The sequence below is a fragment of the Papaver somniferum genome, chromosome 2, assembly GCF_003573695.1.
Source record: "Papaver somniferum cultivar HN1 chromosome 2, ASM357369v1, whole genome shotgun sequence".
Lineage (NCBI taxonomy): Eukaryota > Viridiplantae > Streptophyta > Magnoliopsida > Ranunculales > Papaveraceae > Papaver > Papaver somniferum.
In genome coordinates this window covers 137,814,597-137,828,531 of record NC_039359.1, presented here as the reverse complement: position 1 = coordinate 137,828,531, position 13,935 = coordinate 137,814,597, and positions in this window count along the sequence as shown.

Here is a 13,935-nt window from a genome sequence, read left to right as displayed (position 1 = left end):
GAGTAGGGAAGAAATTCCAAATAATTCTTATTTTGCAAGCATTTTATTTAGTCTAAGAAGATTATAAATCCTTGAGTTTGGTTTACTTTGCGTACCTGACTTATCCATTCTGAATTTGGTATGTATGTGTGTATGGTTGTCGTCTATGGTGGCACAGCCAGGTGAAATGTTAATAACTTGGTGTTTTTAATCTGATTATTGATTATAAAATGTTTCATGAAATTATATTTGAGTCATGAGATTGTCATTTATAAACAAGTGCTGGACACATAATACCTTTATCTGCATTCATAATAGGAGAAGACACTCGGACATTGTGGAGTGACAAGTGACAACAGACTACATAAGCAGCAGAAATCTCAATGATAAACAGTAAGTTCTGTCCCTAAAAGACCCTCTTCATCTTTACCTAGCTAGAGCCTTATTGGTGCTTACTTAGACTTGATCATCTTGTTAGTCAATGTAGCCTTATTCAACCCACCTGGTGCTCTAAATAGCACAAGTTTGGTGTATTTTATGAAGCATATTTTATTATATTAAAGTTTTGTGAGTTCATAATTCTGTTAGAATGCGAATCTTTAGTCCTTAGAGGTACCCGAGTGTTGGCATTTTTTCGATTGATAATTACTTACATGAGTTTCGTTGTGTGTTTGTCTTGCAATGGTTACTTTAGTGTTCATACTTAAATTCTGAACTTCATTATGAAATGTTTTCTTGGAAAATGTATTTCGATGCAACCTTTCTTGATAATATTACGCTTAGCTTTTGATGTCATTGTGACATTCTATTTCTGTTTACATCACTGTATTTTTTAACCAAAGGAATACCAAACAGATAAGGCAGCCTTAGAATGGAAAAGTAGAGATGCCTCATGCACCTTATTCTTTGTCTAAGGCAGAAAGGGAAGTCATCTGTAAAACTCTTAGCACACTTAAAGTTCCAATTGGTTACAGTGCGAATTGGAAAAGGAAAGTATGCTTGAAAGACTTCCAATTGACCTGTTGCCTGTTGATACGAGCTTGAACATTATTCCCCTTTGATATTAGTATTTTCATACCAAAAGCATTCCACAAAAGTAATTCCCTTATAGTCCTTTTCTTTTCCATTCCCAGCTTTCTCCATTTATGTTTCACTCTTGTGTTTTGATATGTAGGTTCTATTGATATCCTGGTTACTTTGGAGCTTACACCATAGTGAGAGGCATGGTATTCTCAAGGCATGTTTTATATGTTTCTTTTGGTTTGGAATTAGCTCTGCAGCTTTAAAATTTCGATTCTTGCCTATCACACATTGTCAGAACGTCGTCTATTAGTTGAGCATGTCGTTAGAACTTACTAGCTAGCTTGGACATGTGTTGTTCTGAACTAAGAATTTCATTCTTATGTGTAATTTAAACCCAATGAATGAAAGAATGGAAGTTGAATTCTCAATTGGAGTTTAAATTTGAGTTAAATTTGAATTTCAGTTTGACTTCGACTTGACTTTGCTGTGACTTTGACTTCCATTTGATTTGACTTTGACTTGAGTTCAATTTGACCTGACTTGACTTTGATGCAGTCAGATTTTTCAGATTTAGCCATTCATCCATTTCAGCAAATCTGAATCTATATATTTTTTATATTATAATTTAAATCTGAGACCCACGTTTAAGGGTCTGTACCTCGTTACCATTAAAATACGTCGTTATTTTGAGACCCACGGCTTAAGGTCGTACGAGACAGCGACGCTTTATCAGAGACCCCAACAGATACGGTTGGAAGTAGTCGTATAATACGTATATATGACTTGTTCTGACGGTCGCGGAACTTCTGTTTTCCACTAATTGTAGAAGACGACTTCTACTTGCAGTCTATTGTTCTTCGTGTTCTTCTCTAATGGCAGCAGCAACAACTCTCTGCAACTCTAATTTCTATACTCTGTTCTCACCCCTAACTCTCCATCCCCCTTCTATGACTCTCGAGAATCCTTTTTATACCCAACAGCCTCATAAAATCTTGCTCAATGACTCCAAATATTCTCCCATTACTCGGAAGTAAACGATATATTTTTCTTTCCTTTTTTTATCTCGATCACGTATCTGCAGCTGTCAATTACGTGAAAACTATCCCTGTTTATCTTTGTCACGCTCCAACAAGTCATTCAAGTCATTACACATCATTAGAACACGTACAAATTCTTCCAGAACCCGTGGATATCTTCTCCATGTACGTGTTTTCCCTGTTTGCAACTCGTGGATTGCCTATCCGATTCTAGCTAATTCTGATCGGACCAAAAGCCCACAACGTGTTTGCTAGGCCATATCACAACTTCCTACCAAAAATCAGCCATTGAATCTCCCTAGAACACGTTCAAAACTTCGATCAAAAATTTTCCAGTGAAGAAGGAAATTTTCCCGCCACAAATGAAATTTGAATTTTAGAAGAAGGACCCCCCTTATCCAGTGGTCGCCACTTATCCGTTGTTGGAGTGCAAATAGCAGATGCCTTTTGGGGTGACCTGGGTGCCCCTTAGTAATTGAGGTTCCCCTTATCCAACAGTGAGAGTCCGAATAACACATGTCCTCCAGGGCTTTTACCAACTTTTCGAGCCGAATTTTCCAAAAAATGTTTATTTTCCAAAGGTTCCTACAAACACATAAAATACCAAAATTTAGTACAAACTCGAGTGCCAACAATATATAGTATTGAGATCAAATTAAACACAAAAATGTGTCTATCAAACACCTCCAAAACTTATTATTTGCTAGTCCTCGAGCAAAATTTATTTTTGAAAATATAAAAAGACTACACTTAGCACGTGCAGCAGGACGTTAAACCGCTAGGTGGCCCTAGCGGCGGAGTGTTGTCTCCGGAGGGTTTACCAGAGGTGTACCCACAAAACCTTTACTCCTAATTGGTCACAAGTATCCAAAGAGCTATGAGGACATACATATTCTCAACTTATCTCCAAGTAACTAGAATTCCAGAGAAATTAAAGGTGTCAACTCTAAAGCTGACTAAAGAAAGGGGGAGACACATCTGCACCACTGCTAGATAAAGAGATATCCGCTACACAGCTAGATAAACATTGTAAGATGCGTCCGCTTCTTTACAGCTGGATAAGATTAGGAGAGAGATAAAAATGAGAGGGACATCTGCTACACAGCTGGATTAATTACGTGTGATGAGTTAAACCAGTGCTAGAAAGATCTTATGCCAGATTGAAAGCAGACTGACAAAGCAACCAAATGTATCTTCGACTCTCTCATAGTGCTCAGTAGAAACAACGACTTCTTCGGTCTTCAACTGTTGATGATAAACTATCGAACCTCATAGAACCTTTACAATTAACTCTTGTCTTTGATTTCTTCCTTGACTTATAAATTTCTACTTCCCTTGGGCCTTATTGAACAAAACGTAACGATGATTTTTTTTGTTTTCATTTTTTTCACTTTTTTTTTTTTTTTGTGGAAACAAAAATTACAAGACAACAATTTACATGACCATGAGAGAAGGACTTTCAAAACTTGGATCTTCCCAACTTGTGATGTCTTGGTATTATGGATTCTAACAACTTATATCATTTGCTCTTATAACTTCAACTTTGATTTTTGAATTATTCTTTTCTATTGTTGCTTCTAAACCTAAAACGTCTTCAACTTTCTTCATAGATTTTGATGTCGCTCCGCTTGTTGATGATGATAAGTTTCTACTGAGAGAGAGTCGTAATAATCAAGTAACTAAGACTACATTGTGAGGTTGCTTTGTATTTCTGGCATTTCCTCCTGATCTACTCGCCTTTCCATCATGGATGGTTAGGTCCATCACGGTTACCCTCTAAAAGGAACAAGTTCTCTCCTGAATTTCAAGGATCTCAATGTCTTTTTCTCTAATGTCTCAATAAGTTGTTATCTCTAGCATTCCAATTTCTATCTTTTCGGTGAGAAACAGTATGTAAACTTAGCTAACCGGATACCATGTGATGCTAGAAGTTTCAAAAGTGAAACTAAAAAGTTTTTCCCATACCCCCAAACTTAAATCTAACATTGTCCTCAATGTTCTAAAGATAAAATTAAAAGCATATGAACAAGGAGAAACTGTTACCATTTGAAGCAAATGAGTTAAGGAAAGATATTACCGTGTCGCATGAGATTGGGTTACCTCCCAAGAAGTGCTAAGTTTAAAGTCTTCAGCCAGACATCGGAAGGAATTAGTCACCTCATAGAATCAAAAAGTAACATCCGAAATAACTGTGGTTCAGGTTCACGTTCTAAGAAAGGGTCTAAATAAAATATTTTCATTGGTTGCGTTTCTTCATAAGTGGGATCTGAATCATTAGGTCCTAGAGTCTGTAAAAACTCAAATATGATCTTAGAAGCGCACAATAATAACCTAAATAACTGAGGATCCTCTAAGTCAATAAGATTTGACTTACAAAATTGACCACAATGAGAGTAGTGATCACTCTTAAGCAAATGTGTCGATTCTAATTTCCTAAAGCATTTAGGTTTAGTCTCACAACTTAATATTCGACACATTTGAAATATAAACGTTCCCACATTTGGAAGAAAACTGTTTGGTAGGAAAACAAAGTCAATCTGGGTATCATAGCCTGGGAAAACCACATCAACCATAGGATGGGTTTATAACGACTGAACTTCTTTTTGGACATCATTAGGTTCAGGAAAAAGTATACTAAGATAATCTTGTAAGATGGTTGAGGCACAAATGTCAAGTCCTATACGAGGGATCTTTTTAAGAGTTAAAGCACACGTAGAATGATAATCACCCCCAAACTTAGAGTTTTCTGTGTCTCTAGAAAGACTAGTCACAACTTCCCTAATTTCTAGGTCATCGGATTTCCGAAAATGGTCAATTGATTCTTCTAATTCGGGTTCATCCTCACTCATTTCTACGAGTTCATTTTATTTTTCTAAGTCTAATGTTTCTAAATTTCTATACTCTAAAACAATATTCTCAGAATAAACTCGTTCCTCAAAACTATCATCGGCTTCGTAGACAGGAAATACTACATCATCTAAAACAGGGGTATCTCTAGTCAAATCCTCATCCTTTTGAATAGGTGAATAATTATAAAAATTATTTGGATTTGAACTAGAAATAATATTATCATCGTAAAGCTTAATTGGAGTAACAAATTCCTAATCACTATGCCTACATATTTCATGTTCTTCATCGATACTATCCTCATCATAATCATCATTATAATAACATGAAAATGATCGAACCTCATCAAAACAAGTAGTGTTACCAATTCTAACCTCGTCATGTTGATTATGAAAATAACTATCCCCATTTTTAAGGGTATTATTAGAAACACTATATTAGAAAGTAAGATTATTTCGAGCAAGTCTTTCATTCGTCTCAGCCATCAGCTTGAGGGATTCCTCTATAGAAAGTTCTCTTTTGTCAAAAACTAAGTTATTCATTTCTGTTAACTTACGTGTCGACTCAGCTAATTTACGTGTTGACTCTAGTAAAGAGGAATTATCAGAAGGATCATAAAAAGGACTACTTTTCAATAGTTTCATTGCATCCTACAAAGATGAGGAACTAGTGCTATAGTCTTATTGCTCGTATGACCGGTGCGCATGTGGATAGTAATTGGGCTCACCATGGTATAACCCATAACCTTCAAAAGTTTCGCGTTCCCAATCACTATTAACACTATGGTCATAAAAAGGATAATGTCCAAGCTGCTCAGTCGGATACTCATTGTATTGGCTGTTATAATACCAGTTCGACATCCTAACTGCAAGGGAATTCTAAACAAACACAAAGAAGGCTGACTCGACCACAACAAGCCTATTTTATCTAGAAAACAAAAAGCATGATGGTTCCACTTAGATTGTTTCTAAACCAGCTTCTATTCTTTCGAAAAGGAATTCGTTACAATCTGAGCAAACCCTTTGGAATCAATCCGAGTCAAAGTAAGATGAATAGAGGCGAGGGAAGCTGCATGGAGCTTTGACACCCAAGGCCTCACCGCATTACAAGGCGGCGCAGTCACGCATTCAACTTACAGAAACCATCATGAACTTTCGAAATATGATTAAAAGAGTAACCAATATTTCTCGAATGATTTTCCTACCAAGCTCGTTACCCTATCGGTCTCGTTCTAATCAAATTTTATGCTTGGGTTCGCGTTAGGTTTCGTTTAACTAAGGCGGGCAAGAAGGGAACGGTGATGAAATCCGAACCCTTATCTTATATGGCCAGTTCTTGCCCTTTAATAGAAAATTAAAGCAGCCGGTTCAGTCCTCAACATATAATCACCTTAAGGAAGACAGTAAACCCGCTAACAGGAGATTCGCGGGTGTTTAGAAGTTTACTTCCCGTACCAGAAGGGTGAAGAACCGTTGTAGTCGACTCTGGCCACTGACTCCGGTGTCACTGTCCGAACCCGAGGGGCCGAGAAGATATTGTAATCGTCGTCCTTCCCTGCAAACAGTTTATATTTAAATTTTTTTTATATATAACCCTTCCGTAGGGTTTAAAATTAAAATAAATTGTCCAAAGTCCAGTTCAATGAAAAGAAATACAAATAATAATAATAATAATTACAAAAAAAATAAAATGGAAAGTCTCTTACAAAAATAATAATTCTCTCTCTCTTTTTTCTTTATTTTTTTGCTTTGTCTTTTTTCCTTCTCTTTTAGCTTTAAGCTTTGATTCCAACTTCAAACCTGTAATACAAAGACACAACCAAAGAGACATAAAAAGAACAAATGGAATAATAAAAAATAATAAAAACCTAAAAATTCTACCTAAGCACAAATCCGCGTCGGCGGCGCCAAAATTTGATGTGGTTTTTTTATGATGTTGTAGTAAGATGATTCGTTCACTCAGATTTGTTGAGAATTTGTTTTAAGATTTAATAAAGAAAATAAGGAAAAATATATATACAAAATTTGTCAGAAGATGAAGAGAGACCTGGACTCGGGATTCCACTGGTTTTCATGTTCATGGGGTTCATAAATTAATCCTAGACATTTATAGCTCAAAGCAAAAGAAACAATAACTCTATTCTTTGCCAAAGTTGATTTCGTAAAACATCAATTGTAAATTACAAGCATAGTGTATCTAAAGCATCTAAGACTAAGCATACACTATCTAACAAGATAACAAATGATGAATAGAAATAATAAATCATTTAAAATTTATGCAAAAAGTAAATAAGGAATTTATTAAATTACCCCAAGGATGAAATACAACTTCCTCCATCGTCCCAGTGAAGGGTTCTAGCTCCACATGGTGAAAACACACTCAAAAAGATAACTCATAGCTCAAATAGTGTTTTTATTTGAGAAATAAGATAAAACATAGATTTGCAATGGTCTACGGGTGTTACAAATGTTGCAAAGAAGTTGTTACAAAATTATAGCACAAAACAGTCGCAGAAGCAACAGTCTTTTTCTGGAAGAAAACGAAATGGTTTTAAGACACTAGAAAACGATGCTACTTGCAGTCTATTGTTCTTCGTGTTCTTCTCTAATGGCAGCAGAAGCAACTCTCTGCAACTCTAATTTTTATACTCTGTTCTCACCCCTAACTCTCCATCCCCCTTCTATGACTCTCGAGAATCCTTTTTATACCCAACAGCCTCATAAAATCTTGCTCAATGACTCCAAATATTCTCCCATTACTCGGCAGTAAACGATATATTTTTCTTTCCTTTTTTTATCTCGATCACGTATCTGCAGCTGTCAATTACGTGAAAACTATCCCTGTTTATCTTTGTCACGCTCCAACAAGTCGTTCAAGTCATTACACATCATCAGAACACGTACAAATTCTTCCAGAACCCGTGGACATCTTCTCCCTGTACGTGTTTTCCCTGTTTGCAACTCGTGGATTTCCTAGCCGATTCTAGCTAATTCTGATCAAACCAAAAGCCCAAAAGGTGTTTTCTAGGCCATATCACAACTTCCTACCAAAAATCAGCCATTGAATCTCCCTAGAACAAGTTTAAAACTTCGATCAAAAATCTGCCAGTAAATAAGGAAATTTTCCCGCCACAAATGAAATTTGAATTTTAGAAGAAGGACACCCCTTATCCAGTGGTCGCCCTTTATCCGTTGCTGGAGTGCGAATATCAGATGCCTTTTGGGGTGCCCCTTAGTAATTGAGGTGCCCCTTATCCAACGGTGAGAGTCCGAATAACACGTGTCCTCTGGGGCTTTTACCAACTTTTCGAGCCGAATTTTCCAAAAAATGTTTATTTTCCAAAGGTGCCTACAAACACATAAAACACCAAAATTAGTACAAACTCGAGTGCCAACAATATATAGTATTGAGATCAAATTAAACACAAAAATGTGTCTATCACGAACTGGCGGAAGTCTCTTAGATTTTCTGCTGAGTTTGGAAAACTCTGCAGGTTGCCTTAAGTCCACGAACTTGTTTGTGATCTTAAGTGGTTATGATCTAAAGATGTGCTCTGAACATGAAACTTAAATTACTAAGGAATGCTTTATGCAAACCGTGGCTATAAAGTTCATGAGACGATTCAATCGAATCGAATCATCTTTGTTTCAATTGTGTCTTGTGTAGTTGCATAACATCTCATAGCAATTTAACAACTCTCTAACTAGTTTATTTGAGTCAATTGAACTAGTTATGGTGAAGAAGAACTAGATTAATATGAATTGCTCATATGGTTAACCTTTTGGGTTACTATGATTGAACAAACATACACGTACACGTTTGGGCATGGTTTTCACAAACCCAGTAAACGTCTACCCAAGTGTGTGTGACAAGCTAAGTTTTTGATCTAACGGTTGATAAATATTAACTTGAATCTAAATCAGGTTTTCATCTAACGGTGAATATGGATTGCTTTGTAACTAAGGAAAAACCCTGATTTGAAGGCTATATAAAGGAGACATCTAGCATTGTGCAAAACTAATCCCCACATGTCTGTGTGATACTAGTGCACTCGCTAGAGTCGATTCTCCTTTAACCTTTGGTTTTCTTCTCTAAAACCAGGTTAATGACTTAAAGACTTCATTGGGATTGTGAAGCCAGTCCGATACTACTTTTATCGTAGTTGTGTGATCTGATCTTACATCTTCTATCGTACCAGTACAATATATTGATTGGATTGAGATCGTGAGAGTTCTTCGATAGGCAAGATAAAGAAGTTACAAACATCTTCGTCTCACTGTTTGTGATTCCTCGACAAACCGCTTGTGTAGTCAAGAAGGATTGTTGAGCCTAGATTGATTAATCCAGGCTGTTCTTCGGGAATATAAGACCTTGATTTTATATCTTAAGACGGAACAAAAACCTAGATTTTTTTTGTGGGAGACAGATTTATCCTTTGATAGACTTTTCTATGTGAGACGGATTTGTTTATTATCAAGTCTGCGATTTTGGGTTGCAGCAACTCTTGGTTGTGGGTGAGATCATCTAAGGGAATCAAGTGCGCAGTATCCTGCTGGGATCAAAGGCGTAGGAGTACAACTGTACCTTGAATCTGTGGGAGACTGATTGGGGTTCAACTATAGTCCAGTCCGAAGTTAGTTTGTAGTAGTCCAGTGTCTGTAGCGGCTTAATACAGTGTGTATTCAATATGGATTAGGTCCCGGGTTTTTCTGCACTTTCGGTTTCCTCGTTAACAAAACTTCTAGTGTCTGTGTTATTTATTTTCCGTATTATTTTTTTATATAATTGAAATAATACAGGTTGTGTGTTAAGATCATCAATTGGAAATCCAACCTTTGGTTGTTGATTGATATTGATTGATCCTTGGATATTGGTCTTTGGTACCGTCCAAGTTATTCCTTGTATTTGATAAAGACTCGCTATTGTTTTTAGCTTGAGTAAAAATCAAATCAAGAGAGAGATATTAACTCCTTGAGATACTTTAATCTAGATTGAGTCTGACTGTCTAGTTGATTCTCTAGGAAAAGTATTTCGGAGTGTGTCCATACAGATTGCTAATCGAATTATTGGGTGGTGTTGTTAGACCCCAGCTTTTTCAGTATCTTCGACGACATGGAGTTGTATTTTATTTGTGTTTTGTTTCGTTTGCTCGAGGACTAGCAAAGTCTAAGTGTGGGGGAATATGATAGGTGTTTCAAAACACCTCTCTAAGTATCAATTGATTATGCTTTCTTAGATAGTTTTCTTGTGAAATTGTATTATTAGCTATCTTTTATATTTTATGGGAATTTGAAGCTTATTCCCGAAAAGAACAAGAAATCGTCCAATTTTCCAAAAGAGATGCGGAATTATCATTGCATGAGAAACTACTATATGGGAAGTTGTGCCGGTGTCAAGAAGAAACCAGCGCAGCCATATGGTTCTGATCTGAATTACTAAAGGCACCCGCCTTAGTTGCTCAGGACACCTCATCTTCTTTAACACACGACAAAAATACAGGGAAGCTCCGGTAGTTTCGAGTGACGTTTATGGTTATGGATTTATGGGAATGGAGATGTGGTTTTGTAAGGAGATATACAGGGAGAACTAGTCGAGCATGAGTTAAATAGAGAAGGAAGGGTTCCTGCTACCATTTCCGGTGAAGATGAGGAAGTAGTTATGGAGTCGTGACTGGTAGAAGAAGGCCTAAGATGGAAGATATAATTTGGTATGGTGGTTGATAAGGAATTTGCAATTAACGGGTTTGGCTGTAAGGAGATCGAGTTGTTGCTGCCAGCGTGAAAAAGTATAAACTCGGTGGTGTTGAATGGTGGAGTTGTACTGTTTGAATGCTGTTGCAGTGGGTGATATCGATGATGGTCGATAGAAAGATGGAGAACGGTCGAGAGTATAATGAGTTTAGATCGAGTTTACGGGACTGCATGGCAGTGATGGTTGGCTGACGAGATGGAATTGTGCTGAGAAGACCGAGGGAGAAGCTCGAGTTTGGAGTCTGCAGCTGAGAGTAAGAGAAACAGGAAATGGTGGAGTCGAGTTGTGGGCGCTTTTGATGATGAAGACTTTAGGAACTTGATTACTATTGCTGGTGAATCCAGAGATAGGTTTAGCCGAGAAAATGGAAGAATACAGTCCGTGGTTGCGAGAGAAGATGGAACTTATATTGTTAGCTGTGATGGTTGGCAGAGTTTGATAACAGAGGCAAAGGTGATGGCAGAGACGATGACGCTGTGGGAAAGTAACGAGCAGTGCTGTGTTGGATGGGATTATGGAATCGAGAAGCGGCAATGGTCGAGTCTGTAATGAAACAGGGAGGTAGGTGCTGAGTTTTGCGGGAGAGATAAAAGACCCAGACGCAGAAGAAAATGTGCACCGTCAGTTCCAGCGGATTGACAAGCCTAGAACGAAAACAGGCTGGGCTTTTTATGTCAACGCAAGCCCACTTGGCTGTTTCAGCCATTCTATGTGCGGCCAGGTTTGGAAGTGTTCTTATTAAGGGATTCTGGCGAGTTTGGCAAGCCAATTGCACGGGGTGTGATGCACGGGACACAATTCTTAAGGAGGTCCACTTTGCTATCTTAGCTAGGTTTTCTAGTTTCTTCAAGAAGAGGTTACAAAATTCTATATATATAGAAGCCTAGATACAATTTCAGATATTTTCTACTCACCGTTTTTCTCGAGAATTATCTCTTTTCTATATTCTTTTATTGTTAAAGATGAATTCAAAGTTCTAATTGTGAAGATGAATTATTTACAAGTTTATTTCAAGTTTTAAAGTTAATCATTGTGGATTGTTTTTACTATATCGAATGTTTATGATTGATTCTTAGATTGGTTTGGGTATCCAACTAGATTAATCTATTAATCATTCTAATGCTAGTAGAGAGTTGAGTCAATCCGTAATTGTCGCTTATCTCCTACACAATTAGAAATCACAAGACCTTGCCGAGGTATTCTGTTGAGCAATTGCAAGTAAAGACAACACCAGTAAGTGGACTGAGCGTACTGAGTTTAACTGCTGGGAACAAACCTAAATTCATAAATCTTAATGCGTTCGGGGAATTACATCATGTAAGCGAACCTCAAGGTTGTTCTTTTGAATAGAATCCGGTAGTCGAGCGCTTCCGTATCTGGTGATACAAGGTGTTTTGGAGATAGCTAAGCATACCTGCTAATCTATGGTTGTTGACAATTGATTCTAACAAGAGATAAACGGGTACAATATTGAGTTAAAGGTTATTAACAATGAAGGATTTCTTCATTATCTTTTTCTTATTATCTTTTTTATCCTTATTTTATATTCTCGTTGATTTAGATAACATATTAATCGCATTAGTCCTCGTGGGAACGATCCTTACTACCACTTTATTATTTGTCAACTAGTGGGAAACATCTTATTATTTTATTGAGTAAATGACGCTCATCACCTCACCTAGACGAGAACATTGGGTCTGTATATGGCAATCTTTCAAGCTGAGTTCCATATATAATTATAGATTGCAGAATTCACTCAGGATCTATCCAATCTGGTATTTGACATCAAAAACTTCACCTGTATCCAAACATTAGGTCTGTATATGGTAATTTTTCAAGGTGGGTGCCATAATCGGTTGCAGAATCCACTCAGGATCCATCCAATCTGATATTTGACTTCTCAAATCTCAAGTGGACGAGAACATTGGGTCTGTATATGGTAATCTTGCAACCCGAGTTCAATAATAGGTTGCAGAATCTACTCAGGATCCATCCAATCTGCTATTTGACATCAAAAACCTCACCTGGACGAGAACACTGGGTCTGTATATGGTAATCTTGCAAGATGAGTTCAATAATAGGTTGCAGTTTCATCAAATCTGATATTTGACTTCTCAAACCTCACCTGGACGAGAACATTGGGTCTGTATATGGTAATCTTGCAAGTTGAGTTCCATATGAAACTATAGGTTGTAGAATCTACTCAGGACCTATCCAACCTATCCAATTTGTTATTTGACATCAAAAACCTCACTTGGACGAGAACATTAGGTCTGTATATGGTAATTTTGCAAGCTGGGTTCCATAATAGGTCAGGATCCATTGAATCTGATATTTGACTTCTCAAACCTCACCTGGACGAGAACACTGGGTCTGTATATGGTAATCTTGCAACCTGAGTTCAATAATAGGTTGCAGAATCCACTCAGGATCTATCCAATATGTTATTTGACATCAAAAACCTCGCCTGGACGAGAACATTGGGTATGTATATGGTAATCTTGCAAGCTGAGTTCCATAATAGGTTGCAGTTTCATCGAATCTGATATTTGACTTCTCAAACCTCACTTGGACGAGAACATTGGGTATGTATATGGTAATCTTGCAAGCTGAATTCCATAATAGGTTGCAGTTTTATCGAATCTGATATTTGACTTCTCAAACCTCACCTGTACGAGAACATTGGGTCTGTATAAGGTAATCTTGCAAGATGAGTTACATATATAATTATAGGTTATAGAATCCACTCGGGATCTATCCAATCTATTATTTGACATCAAAAACCTCACCTGGACGAGAACATTAAGTCTGCATACGGTAATCTTGCAAGCTGGGTTCCATAATAGGTTGTAGAATCCATTCAGGATCCATTGAATATGATATTTGACTTCACAAACCTAACCTGGACGAGAACACTGGGTCTGTATATTGTAATCTTGCAACCTGAGTTCAATAATAGGTTGTAGAATCCATCCAGGATCCATCCAATCTGTTATTTGACATTAAAAACCTCACCTGGACGAGAACATTGGATCTGTATATGGTAATTTTGCAAACCCGAGTTCTATAATAGGTTGTAGAATTCACTCAGGATCTATCGAATCTAATATTTGACTTCTCAAACCTCACTTGGACGAGAACAATTGGTCTGTATATGGTAATCTTGCAACCTGAGTTCAATAATAGATTGCAGAATTCACTCAAGATCCATCCAATCTGTTATTTGACATCAAAAACCTCACCTGGACGAGAACATTGGTTTGTATATGGTAATCTTGCAAACTGAGTTCCATAATAG